Source organism: Armigeres subalbatus, chromosome 3 (assembly GCF_024139115.2).
Source record: "Armigeres subalbatus isolate Guangzhou_Male chromosome 3, GZ_Asu_2, whole genome shotgun sequence".
NCBI classification, from domain to species: domain Eukaryota; kingdom Metazoa; phylum Arthropoda; class Insecta; order Diptera; family Culicidae; genus Armigeres; species Armigeres subalbatus.
Window position 1 is genome coordinate 348,130,487 of NC_085141.1, and position 12,410 is coordinate 348,142,896.

The window sequence follows — 12,410 nt, forward strand, 5'->3', positions numbered from 1 at the left end:
CATCTTTCTTAAGTAGGTGTCCAACAAACCATCCTTCCCCTTCCTCAGCATTCGCAAGGACGTGGCCAGGACAGATCTCGACTATTGGAGAGAACATTGCTTCCATCTAAGAGATGCTGATTAGTCCCAAATCAATATCTGTGGTAACGGATGAAAGTGATGCTACTCTCATACAATAGTCTTGGCTTGTACCACCTACGAATTTGTGCGAACTGCTAAATGCTAATGCTAATGCTATGCTATAATTTGGTAAACAAATCGAAAAAAAACGTTTGTAGACCAAACCACCATGACTGTAAACGGAATCTGGACCATTCGGGATTATATTGAAACCTAGACCAAGAATTTGGCCATACCAGGATTCCAATGAATTTGATTTCAATGGGGTGGATTTCAGATCAAGGTTCCGTTGAAATACGGACCAGAACAGAATTCCGATGAAACCCGGACAAGGATTCCGGTGGAATCCAGACAAGGATTCCAGTGGAATTCAGACAAGGATTCCGGTGGAATCCGGACCAGGATTTCAGTGGAATCCGGACCAGGATTCCGGTGAAATCTAGAACAGGATTTCAGTGGAATCCGGAACAGGATTCCGGTGGAATCCGGAACAGGATTCCGATGGAATCCGGAACAGGATTCCGGTGGAATCCGGAACAGGATTCCGGTGGTATCCAGAACGGAATTCCGGTGGAATCCGGAACAGGATTCGGGTGGAATCCGAAACAGGATTCCGGTGAAATCCCAAACAGGATTCCAGTGGAATCCGGAGCAGGATTCCGGTGGAATCCGGAACAGGATTCCGGTGGAATCCGAAACAGGATTCCGATGGAATCCAGAAAAGGATTCCGATGGAATCCGGAACAGGATTCCGATGGAATCCGGAACAGGATTCCGATGGGATCCGGAACAGGATTCCGATGGAATCCGGAACAGGATTCCGGAGGAATCCGGAACAGGATTCCGGTGAAATCCGGAACAGGATTCCGCTGGAATCCGGAACAGGATTTCGGTGGAATCCGGAACAGGATTCCGGTGAAATCCGGAACAGGATTTCGGTGGAATCCGGAACAGGATTCCGGTGGAAACTGGACCAGGATTCCAGTAAAATCCGGAACAGGATTCCGGTGAAATCAGGAACAGGATTCCGGTGAAATCCGGAACAGAATTCCATTGAAATCCGGAACAGGATTCCGTTGGATTCCGGAACAGGATTCCGTTGGAATCCGGAACAGGATTCCGTTGGAATCCGGAACAGGATTCCGTTGGCATCCGGAACAGGATTCCGGTGGAATCCGGAACAGGATTCCGTTGGAATCCGGAAAAGGATTCCGATGGAATCCGAAAAAGGATTCCGTTGGAATCCAAAAAAGGATTCCGTTGGAATCCGGAACAGGATTCCGTTGGAATCCGAAAAAGGATTCCGTTGGAATCCGGAACAGGATTCCGTTGGAATCCGGAACAGGATTCCGTTGGAATCAGGAACAGGATTTCGTTGGAATACGGAACAGGATTTCGTTGGAATCCGGAACAGGATTCCGTTGGAATCCGGAACAGGATTCCGTTGGAATCCGGAACAGGATTCCGTTGGAATCGGGAACAGGATTCCGTTGGAATCCGTAACAGGATTCCGTTGGAATCCGGAACAGGATTCCGTTGGAATCCGGAACAGGATTCCGCTGTAATCCGGAACAGGATTCCGTTGGAATCCGGAACAGGATTCCGTTGGAATCCGGAACAGGATTCCGGTGGAATCTGGAACAGGATTCCGGTGGAATCCGGAACAGGATTCCGGTGGAATTCGGAACAGGATTCCGGTGGAATCCGGAACAGGATTCCGGTGGAATCCGGAACAGGATTCCGGTGGAATCCGGAACAGGATTCCGGTGGAATCCGGAACAGGATTCCGGTGGAATCCGGAACAGGATTCCGGTGGAATCCGGAACAGGATTCCGGTGGAATCCGGAACAGGATTCCGGTGGAATCCGGAACAGGATTCCGGTGGAATCCGGAACAGGATTCCAGTGGAATCCGGAACAGGATTCCGGTGGAATCCGGAACAGGATTCCGGTGGAATCCGGAACAGGATTTTGCTGGAATCCGGAACAGGATTTCGCTGGAATCCGGAACAGTATTCCGTTGGAATCCGGAACAGAAATTTGGAACTGGATTCCGGTGGAATCCGGAACAGAATTCCGGTAGACTTTGGAACAGAATTCCGGTGGAATCCAGAACAGGATTCCTCTGGAATACGGAACAGGATTCCGCTGGAATCGGAACAGGATTCCGTTGGAATCGGAACAGGATTCCGTTGGCATCCGGAACAGGATTCCGTTGGCATCCGGAACAGGATTCCGTTGGAATCCGGAACAGGATTCCGTTGGCATCCGGAACAGGATTCCGTTGGCATCCGGAACAGGATTCCGTTTGAATCCGGAACAGGATTCAGTTTGAATCCGGAACAGGATTCAGTTTGAATCCAGAACAGGATTCAGTTTGAATCCAGAACAGGATTCAGTTTGAATCCGGAACAGGATTCAGTTTGAATCTGGAACAGGATTCAGTTTGAATCCGGAACAGGATTCAGTTTGAATCCGGAACAGGATTCAGTGGAATCCGGAACAGGATTCCAGTGGAATCCGGAACAGGATTCCGGTGGAATCGGAACAGGATTCAGTGGAATCCGGAACAGGATTCAGTGGAATCCGGAACAGGATTCCGGGGGAATCCGGAACAGGATTCCGGGGGAATCCGGAACAGGATTCCGGGGGAATCCGGAACAGGATTCCGGGGGAATCCGGAACAGGATTCCGGGGAAATCCGGAACAGGATTCCGGGGAAATCCGGAACAGGATTCCGGGGGAATCCGGAACAGGATTCCGGGGGAATCCGGAACAGGATTCCGGGGGAATCCGGAACAGGATTCCGATGGAATCCGGAGCAGGATTCCGATGGAATCCGGAGCAGGATTCCGATGGAATCCGGAGCAGGATTCCGATGGAATCCGGAGCAGGATTCCGATGGAATCCGGAGCAGGATTCCGGTGGAATCCGGAGCAGGATTCCGATGGAATCCGGAGCAGGATTCCGATGGAATCCGGAGCAGGATTCCGATGGAATCCGAAAGAGGATTCCGGTGGAATCCGAAAGAGGATTCCGGTGGAATCCGGAACAGGATTCCGATGTAATCCGGAATAGGATTCCGGTGTAATCCGGAAGAGGATTCCGGTGTAATCCGGAAGAGGATTCCGGTGTAATCCGGAAGAGGATTCCGGTGTAATCCGGAATAGGATTCCGGTGTAATCCGGAAGAGGATTCCGGTGTAATCCGGAAGAGGATTCCGGTGTAATCCGGAAGAGGATTCCGGTGTAATCCGGAAGAGGATTCTGGTGTAATCCGGAACAGGTTTCCGGTGTAATCCGGAACAGGATTCCGGTGGAATCGGAAACAGGATTCCGGTGGAATCCGGAACAGGATTCCGGTGGAATCCGGAACAAGATTCCGGTTGAATCCGGATCAGGATTTCGGACAGGATTCCGGTGGAATCCGGAACAGGATTCCGGTGGAATCCGGAACAGGATTCCGGTGGAATCCGGAACAGGATTCCGGTGGAATCCGGAACAGGATTCCGGTGGAATCCGGAACAGGATTCCGGGGGAATCCGGAACAGGATTCCGGGGAATCCGGAACAGGATTCAGGGGAATCCGGAACATGATTCAGGGAATCCGGAACAGGATTCAGGAAAACCGGAACAGGATTCCGGAAATCCGGAACAGGATTCTGGGGAATCCGGAACAGGATTCCGGGGGAATCCGGAACAGGATTCCGGGGGAATCCGGAACAGGATTCCGGGGGAATCCGGAACAGGATTCCGGTGGAATCCGGAGCAGGATTCCGGTGGAATCCGGAGCAGGATTCCGGTGGAATCCGGTACACGATTCCGGTGGAATCCGGAACAGGATTCCGGTGGAATCCGGAACAGGATTCCGGTGGAATCCGGAACAGGATTCCGGTGGAATCCGGAACAGGATTCCGGTGGAATCCGGAACAGGATTCCGGTGGAATCCGGAACAGGATTCCGTTGGAATCCGGAACAGGATTCTGCTGGAATCCGAAAGAGGATTCCGGTGGAATCGGAAAGAGGATTCCGGTGGAATCCGGAAGAGGATTCCGGTGTAATCCGGAATAGGATTCCGGTGTAATCCGGAAGAGGATTCCGGTGTAATTCGGAAGAGGATTCCGGTGTAATCCGGAACAGGATTCCGGTGGAATCCGGAACAGGATTCCGGGGGAATCCGGAACAGGATTCCGGTGTAATCCGGAAGAGGATTCCGGTGTAATCCGGAAGAGGATTCCGGTGTAATCCGGAAGAGGATTCTGGTTTAATCCGGAAGAGGATTCTGGTGTAATCCGGAACAGGATTCCGGTGGAATCGGAAACAGGATTCCGGTGGAATCCGGAACAGGATTCCGGTGGAATCCGGAACAAGATTCCGGTTGAATCCGGATCAGGATTTCGGACAGGATTTCGCTGGAATCGGAAACAGGATTCCGGTGGAATCCGGAACAGGATTCCGGTGGAATCCGGAACAAGATTCCGGTTGAATCCGGATCAGGATTTCGGTGGAATCCGGATCAGGATTCCGGTGTAATCCGGAACAGGATTCCGATGGAATCTGGAACCAGATTCCGGTGAAATCCGGAACAGGATTCCACAGGAATCCGGAACAGGATTGCGCTAGATTCCAGAACAGGAACAACATTCCTATGGAATCCAGAACAGGAACAACATTCCCGTGGAATCCGGATCAGAATAGGATTGCGGTGGAATTTGGATCAGGATTTCGGTTGGTTCCGAAACATAATTCCGATCGTTCCACCTCCAGAAGTTATGTCGAATCAACACATGCCAACTAGAAGATCCTACTTTGAATAGAATGTTCAAAATCAACGAGTACAACCTTCACGAAAGATTGACTACTGGCGCAAAGAGGCAGAAAATTAAGGAGTAATGGATTTCAAAATTCACAATATAAAAAAGGGGGAGATAGAGCGGAAGCAGATTGGAAATAAAATTCAATTGAACTTGCAATAATCTTAACATCTATTTGGATTGAAATTGTTGTTGTTGCAAAATTTAAACTTTAAATTTGAATTTTTATACTTTTCTGTCACGTGCCGTTAAATTTCCAATACTGTTCGCTGTGCAAGCACGAATGCAAAAACAGACTCGAAACACTCAATCTCAAAAAGCACGCCCATTTTATTACTTATCTCGATTCGGGCTTCACGGGAAGTGGGGCTCCCCAGAAAACAATTAGCAACCGCGAAGCTGTGAAATGAATTATAATCAGTTGAAGGCGTCGATTGATGTGGTCCCATCTTCACAGATGTGCTGAAGTGGTCAGAATTCTGTCTGGAAGCAACCCGTCCCCTATATGGGAAAAAGCGTGGGCTTAAACCATCCAGCACTGAACGGAGTTGCTTTTGGTCGCCGTTTTGGTAGTTATGACCATTTCGGTCCGTAAAGCGTACACAAAATATCTCGTTAAATGAAATTAACATATTCCCCTATTTAATTTGAAGTTTTTATGCGCTGTGAGGCTCAGAGTTTGAAGCGATAATATTACATAAGACTGGTAGCAGTAGAGAGAGAAGGCCGAACAATTGAACTCGCCGGCAATGCCAGTGGGTTATCCATGAGGATGAACGAGTCTAATTCACTGTGGGAAAGAAACTCCAGTAGTTCGTCGCATTAGGGTTAGGAAGAATAATGTCTTATTCTTCCGACGAGTCGGTAGGTCCACTTGACGGTGCTTGAGCGTGGAAGCACGATTAACGATCATGGGAGCACTATTAGGGTCTCGTTGGATTTGGAATGTGATCTAGAATAATTTTACTGATGGGCAGTAAATTTTTCAATTACATAACGATGTTGTTTACGAGACTAATTTATACAACTTTGGATTGGGAGAGGGAGAAGCTGCCAGAGAACTGAAAACTCTGGCTTGGTGGGTCGCTACCTAGCCGTCAACTTTTATCGAACAAGACATACTTCGCCTTTTTAGCAATTCAGTCAGTGCTTTGCAATTCAGAAATCAGGATATCTGATGCATGTCCTTCTGCCACCAAACTGTAAAGCAAAGCAGTGAAAAGCACCGTCCCCCTTAAAAGGCAGCCAACTTTCAACAGAATCCCTCCATATCTGCCAGCATAAACGCCTTTTGCGGATAAAAAGCAATGCGGTACCGAAAGTCAATCCACCCTCACCTTCGAAGAATACGGTACGAACCGAATAAAGGCGAAACACGAGTGAAATGCTGTGCACCACTTAGACCAACTAAATGTGTACTGGCGGGCGAGGGCGGCGTGCGTCCGGAACGTGGAATATTCATGAGAAGCCGCATGCACTCCCCGCACGCGTTCGCTGCGCTGCTGTGTTGTCGTCGATTCGTCGACCCGACCATGACCCTTCCCAGGAGAGGCAACAAACTGTTCAATTTATAACGTTTTCTGGTTGTGGGACGATATCCACATCACCGGTTTTTGGCTCCGTAAGAAGTCTCAAACAGCAAGGCCCGCAATGGAACGCTTGGTGAAAGGATCCTAACTACAACACGTGTATTGCATTTTCTGCATCCGTGCTCGGTTTTGTATCGATCAGATCGATCCCAAATTGGGTATAAATATTTAATCAGATGTGCTACGTATGGCACGAAAGACGAATAGCAAGAAGATGCTCTCGTGCCACTAAAATTGGCAAATAAGACCAAATATGGGATGTGTATCAATATCGCTTCGAAAGAAGAGAGTGAATTTTTGATTGAAATCGTCCTTAGAGCAGTGAAAGGGGGACAAAAGGCTGAGTCATCGCGTTATGGATTTTCGATAAATGGATATAAAAGGAAAATATTTCACTTGCCGTCTGAAAGTTTTTATTCTTGTTAGGAAGAGGGACGATCACTTTGGTCGGAACGGAAGGGTCAGCATGATTGTAATTACTTAAGATAAGAAATTGGATTCAAACGGTCATCTTCATGTATCCTAATGTATAGGCTTTTGGCTGAGGCATAAATAGCAATATGGAAGATACAACTCGTTATTTTTCTTGCTGATGTGCACATATTGTTGGCGATGCTGCTCCAACTAGAGCAGTGCGCCGTGCCACGACGATTTTCAAACGCCTTCGTTCTAGGGGGAAAAGGGTGATCTGATCATTAATCGAAAAATTGACTATGTTTAATTTGTCTAACTCATATACCTAAATGAAAGTATGTACCCCAAGAGAATCTGAAAATATTGAAGCGTTTATTTAGTCAAAAGATATGGGCTGATTAAGTGAATAAAGGGTCTCCAGTAGCCTTGCGAGCAAAGACGTAGGATTGCCAATCCGGAGATAACGAGTTTGATTCTCGGTCCTGTCTAGGATGTTTTCGAGTACGAAACTTTCCCGACCCCCTAGGCATAGTGTATCCCTTGAACTTGCCACACAAGATACATACTCTTTCAATGGCGGACAGAAAAAAGCTTGTAATTAATAACTGAGGAAATGCTAATAGAATATTAAGTTTAAAATCAGGGCAAGCTCCAGTTGGAACGTAGAGCCATTAAAGAAGAAAAAGAAAAAGTGAATAAAGCTGATAAAAATTCAACATCATTCCTTACATTGATTTGCATGTTATGGAACCAATTTTTTTTTTCAAATATAAGGTTTTTTAATTAATTGCATATTATTCGGCAACTCGGCCGTACGAAAACCATTTTTTTGTTAAATATCTTGGCTGTGCATATGCACAGCATATGTTTCGAAATGGACAAATTGATATGAAATTCGCGAAAAAGAATCCACGTGTCTTGGAGGGACTCGAACCCTCAACCTCCTACTCTCTAGTTTATCACGCCTATCTAGAGAGTAGGAGGTTGAGGGTTCGAGTCCCTCCAAGACACGTGAATTCTTTTTCGCAAATTTCATATCAATTTGTCCATTTCGAAACATATGCTGTGCATATGCACAGCCAAGATATTTAACAAAAAAGGTTTTTAAGCTAAAACTTCAGCTTCTCGATAGTTTGATCCATTTTAAACGTAATGATTAATATCAAAATCTTGTAGAAGAAAAACTATCATTAAGGGAGACTTGATCTCCTTTTCTGATTTCCGATGTATCACAGCCAAAAATAAACAAACATACGCGATTTCCACACAGACTCTCTAAGAAATATAGTATTTAACTTTACTGATGCATGACAGTCCCTAAATTATTGTTGTTGTTATCGATACATAATCGACTTTTAAAATATTCGGGGGAAATTGACCCTCTCCAAGAACTTGCTTTGATAAAATTAGAAAGAGGCCCTCAGATTTTTTAAATATTTTTCCTTCAAAATACGAGGAATTTTCGAATTGCTATGCGTATACATGAACGATTTTTGTTATTGAATTCGACAGCACATACAATTTTTAAATTTGGGGAGACTTGATCCCCTTTCTATGATATCTACACAACAAATATTTTTTTCCTGCCAACCCTTCATCAAATCTGTCAAATCTTTGTTTTTGTATGGGTTACTTTGTCGTTTTCGTTGGATGCTATAATTTTCAAATATGGATGCCTTTTCTGTAGGAAAAAATGTTGTTTCCACAGAAACGTCAGGAATTTTTATTGTTGATTTTTTGTATAGGTGCCGTCGTCGGGGGTGACGATGGGTCAAATGGGGATGAGAATGGGTTACTGTTTCATCTACAGGACGGATTCGATTATCCGGAGGCTCGATTATCCGGGGCTCTATTATGGCTCGATTATCCAGAGTAATATTTTTACCCATCTGACAAAAATAGAAATTTGTATTATCTGTGTGTATCCGTAACGTATCCAATATGTGCAAGACACCTAGTAATGATAGTGCTTTTCTCGCTTTCCTAAGGGACACATCACAAAGGGAGGAAGTGACCAGGCGTTACGGTCTGTACAAAAAAATTAAACCCTCCTTAAAAAAGGGTTGCGAGAGGGAGAGTGGGGTTTCAAAATTATCAAATACAGCGTTACGAATTTTGTGAAGGAACCCTAAGGCAACGGAAATCAAGAACATTCATACAAATGCTCAATTCTCGGGTACTTATTCAAAAGGACGTATGTAATTTTGTAAACAAAGATTTAAACGTCGATTTGTTCAATCTGATTGCACACCCACGCAAACCAACACCACCAACAGGTAGCCGAAGACTCCCCGTATCTGTCTATGGTGATGGTTTGCGTGGGAGGGCTATCAGATCGGACAAATCGACGTTTGAATCTTTGATTACAAAATCACATACGTCCTTTTGAATAAGTACCCGAGAATTTATGAATTTCAATTCAAAGCACCGATATTTTTTAAGCATTCGTACATTCTGAGTACAGCATTGACATTGTGACTCTTGCTACCAAATGGTCCTCCGGAATATCCGGAATGGGTACGTTCACAAAATAAGGAACCGCTATATTTGACGATTTTGAACCTCCATCCTCCCCCTCGTAACGATTTTTGTATGGAAGGTTTAATTGGTTTGTATGAATCGTAACGCACGGTCTGACCGGCTGCCTCTTCTTCCAACATTTCGTAATTTGTGAACAGCCTCAATATTTATATGAAAAAATGGTTATTTCGCCAACGATGGTCCATGTATAGATTCAAACACTGGAACTGGTGTACGCATAGTAACCACAAAAAATCCTTGGGTTACGTAACGCTTAGAGGGGGAGCGAGGCTCCCCGAAGTGTGACAATCCGTACAAATTGTTTAGATACCTCATGCAAAAAGTGTGACATAGGGGGTAGGTGGATTGCAAATGGCCATTTTTTGCGTAATTAATGTATCTTTCCTTAATTATGAGTTGAATATTTTCATTTTCTAAAGAATCACTCGGTGGCCAAAGTGATCCATACACAATGTCATGCTTAGAATGTCGGATAATAACCCGGTGAAAATGGTTCCTGATAGGAATCCGTAGGGGACCAGAAGGCAAGGTGCGCAGAAAGCAAGGTGGATCGGTTTGAGGCCCCTCCGTGGACTACAAAGTTGACGACGTGCAAATACTGACCGAGCTGAATGTAGACGAATTTTATGTACTGCAGGAGCCTTAGTTTGAATAAATCAAATGAAATAAATTCCGTTGTTAGAATGTCACAGCCCTTGTGAACAATTGGAGCGTTTTCCGCTTCAGGAAATGTTTTCTCCTTACTAGGGCGGGAATCAAACTCACACTCATGGCTTGCAAATACGCTTAGACGACTGACGCCACTAACAATGCAAATTCCAGAAATTTCTCGCGTAAATTATAAAGAATTTTCTTTGGGAATCTCGAAGAATAACCTGCTTAAATTTCCAAGGATTTCCTGTTGAAATCCACAGAATTTCAAGTTGAAATTAAATGTTTTGACGGAGAAGGGCCGTTTGATGATTGGCCGAATATGTCATTAATCCGAAACTCGACTGGCATAAAATCATTTGGCCGAAATAGACATATGGCCGATAATGTCGCTCGGCCGAACAGGTCATTTGACTGAAAAGTCGTCTAATCGAATGTGTCATTTAGCCAGAAAGGCCTAGATGGTCGTTTGAAAGAAAAGGGCCAACATATGCTGTTAGGGGCCCTCCTTAGCCGTGCGGTAAGACGCGCGGCTACAAAGCAAGACCATGCTGAGGGTGGCTGGGTTCGATTCCCGGTGCCGGTCTAGGCAATTTTCGGATTGGAAACTGTCTCGACTTCCCTGGGCATAAAAGTATCATCGTGTTAGCCTCATGATATACGAATGCTAAAATGGTAACCTGGCTTAGAAACCTCGCAGTTAATAACTGTGGAAGTGCTGCTTAATGAACACTAAGCTGCTAGGCGGCTCTGTCCCAGTGTGGGGATATAATGCCAATAAGAAGAAGAAGAAGAAGATATGCTGTTGTTTGCCCGAGCTGCCGAAAAAAAATCGTTTGACCGAAAATGTTGCGTGTCCGGGGTGACATAAGGTAGAAAACGGTTTGCGACGTACGGGTGAAGATCATACGACCGAACTGATAATTTGGTCGGAAAAGACGTTTGCCTCGACAGCTCATTTGTTCGAAAATGACGTTTGGTTGAACGGGTTGACATTTTTCGCCGTATAACCCGATCAGCCGAATAACATTTTTGGCCAAATTGCCCTTCCTGCTAAACTACCGTTTCGGACAAATGGAATTTTCGGTGACAAGGCCTATTCGACCAAACGACCTGTTAGGGCATTCGGCTTTTTCGGCCAAATGACTAGTTTGGCCGTACCACCAAACCATTTTCCACATTACAACCGTATCGGAAAATGGAATTCGGCTAGATAGCTTTCGGCTTAACGTTTCGGCCATGTGGTATCCGGTCAAATGACTTTCAACCAGCGACAATTCGTCTTTTGAAAATTTTCTCGTAGAATTTCCGAAGAATTGCTAATAGACAACATAAGAAATTTCACGTAGAAATCCAAAGAAATTACGTAAAAAATCCAGTTGAAATTCCGTTGAAAAAAGTTTTTGTGAAACTTTACAAAAATTACAAGGAAATTCTGTTAAATTCGAATCATGTATGCCCGGTGGCATAGACAAACTCCTAAACAATTTCCCGTGAAAATTTCAAAGAAATTTCCGTGAAAACTTTAGAGCAATTCCTGTTGAAAATTCGAAAAACTTGGAAGAATCTCCTGGGACAACTCATTAGATTTTTCCGGGGAAATTAAAAGGATTCTCCCGTTAATGTCTTGAAATATCCGGAAAAAAAACTTTACGTAACGAACGTAATAAAAAATCGCCAAGCCTTCGTCGACGAAAATTATGACAAACGTTGCCGCCGACGATTTTCGGATCGGCGCTGACCTCTAACGGTAGACAGAATCCATGAACTGACCAACGGGATATTTTATTAGATGTTATATAACCAAAATAAATATTATTTGAGCAAAAGTTATATTTTCAGCAACAACAAAAAATGGCTCGATTATCCGGAGGGTTCGATTATCCGGAGTGAAATTTTTTTCAACACTCCGGATAATCGAGTCCGGCCTGTACTTAGAATGCTTGTAGAATGGATTGAATGTATCTGAGGGCAAGAAGACTAAAATATAAGAGACCTTTTTGAACGATTTTGCTCTACGACCTCCAGGCTGTCGCTGAGAGCGATGACCCATTCTCACACCCCAGACCCATTGTCACCCCCGATGGCGGTATTAGAATTATATTCAGCACCAGTTCTGTGGGTATCAAATCAGCTTGCATCTATCTAGATAAAGGATTCGTTGTTCAGTTGTGACTCTGCGAACGGTATAATAATAATAACTGAGAGCTGAGCTTAAGTTTGAGGACGACTTAGATGATCTATTTAGCAGTACTTTTGGGGACTGTCCTAATATACCCGTAC

At 44.9% G+C, this 12,410-nt stretch overlaps 1 protein-coding gene across 1 annotated transcript in view; it reads left to right on the forward strand.

Annotated features, from left to right (window-relative positions):
* The window catches only part of LOC134225991 (IQ motif and SEC7 domain-containing protein 1), a 466,609-nt gene that overhangs the window by 18,374 nt on the left and 435,825 nt on the right, over positions 1-12,410 (forward strand). The window lies entirely within an intron of this gene.